This window comes from Lathyrus oleraceus, chromosome 1 (genome assembly GCF_024323335.1).
Source record: "Lathyrus oleraceus cultivar Zhongwan6 chromosome 1, CAAS_Psat_ZW6_1.0, whole genome shotgun sequence".
Classification (NCBI taxonomy): Eukaryota; Viridiplantae; Streptophyta; class Magnoliopsida; order Fabales; family Fabaceae; genus Lathyrus; species Lathyrus oleraceus.
The window spans coordinates 341766385-341767349 of NC_066579.1; the positions used below are offsets into that span (position 1 = coordinate 341766385).

The 965-nt window shown below is 43.2% G+C and overlaps 1 non-coding gene across 1 annotated transcript; it reads left to right on the plus strand.

Moving 5' to 3' along the window:
- Positions 1 to 368: 368 nt before the first annotated feature.
- LOC127116210 (small nucleolar RNA R71) lies at positions 369 to 475 on the plus strand. The gene has a single exon (XR_007801181.1). It is a non-coding gene; the product is annotated as a small nucleolar RNA R71 (small nucleolar RNA).
- Positions 476 to 965: the final 490 nt, after the last annotated feature.

Here is a 965-nt window from a genome sequence, read left to right on the forward strand (position 1 = left end):
CTGTTAGGAATTGACAATCTGTAGGAGTGTGACCTTGAATTCCACAGACTTCACAATTTTAAGTTACGGCAACCACGGTGGCTGGAGGTGATACATTTAAATTTTCGATTTTCTGGGCAAGAGCATCCACTTTTGCATTAACATGACCAAGGCTACTTATCTCGTACATGCCCCCTTTTGTTTGAGGTTTTTCTACCATTGTTCGGTCGCTTCCCCACTGATAATGGTTTTGGGCCATGCTTTCGATAAGTTGATAAGCGTCAGCGTAAGGTTTATCCATAAGCGCACCACCGGCGGCGGCGTCTATTGTTAACCTTGTGTTGTACAAGAGACCATTATAGAAGGTATGAATTACTAACTAGTCCTCTAAACCATGGTGTGGACAAAGTCTCATCATGTCTTTGTACCTTTCCCATGCTTCGAAAAGAGACTCGTTATCTTTCTGCTTAAATCCATTTATCTGGGCTCTTAACATAGCTGTTTTGCTTGGAGGAAAATATCGGGCAAGAAAGACTTTCTTCAACTCATTCCATGTGGTGACTGAGTTGGAAGGAAGAGACTGAAGCCATCTTCTAGCTTTATCTCTTAACGAGAAAGGAAAAAGACGAAGTCGAATTGCCTCTGAAGTGACACCATTAGCTTTAACAGTACCAGCGTATTGGACAAATACGGATAAATGAAGGTTTGGATCCTCGGTAGGATTTCCAGAAAATTGGTTCTGTTACACTGCCTGCAACAGCGAAGGTTTAAGTTCGAAGTTGTTTGCTTCGATTGCGGGTGGAGCAATACTCGAATGCAGCTCATCTTGCGATGGAGCAGCATAATCTCAAAGAGCACGAGCTGGTTCTTCCATCTCGGGTATCGGCGAAGGAAGGAGATTTTTGAGATCAGGAATTTCGATTGGAGGAAGATTGTTTGCAGCACGATACTCCCGAATTCGTCATAAGACTCGGAGATATCGTTCA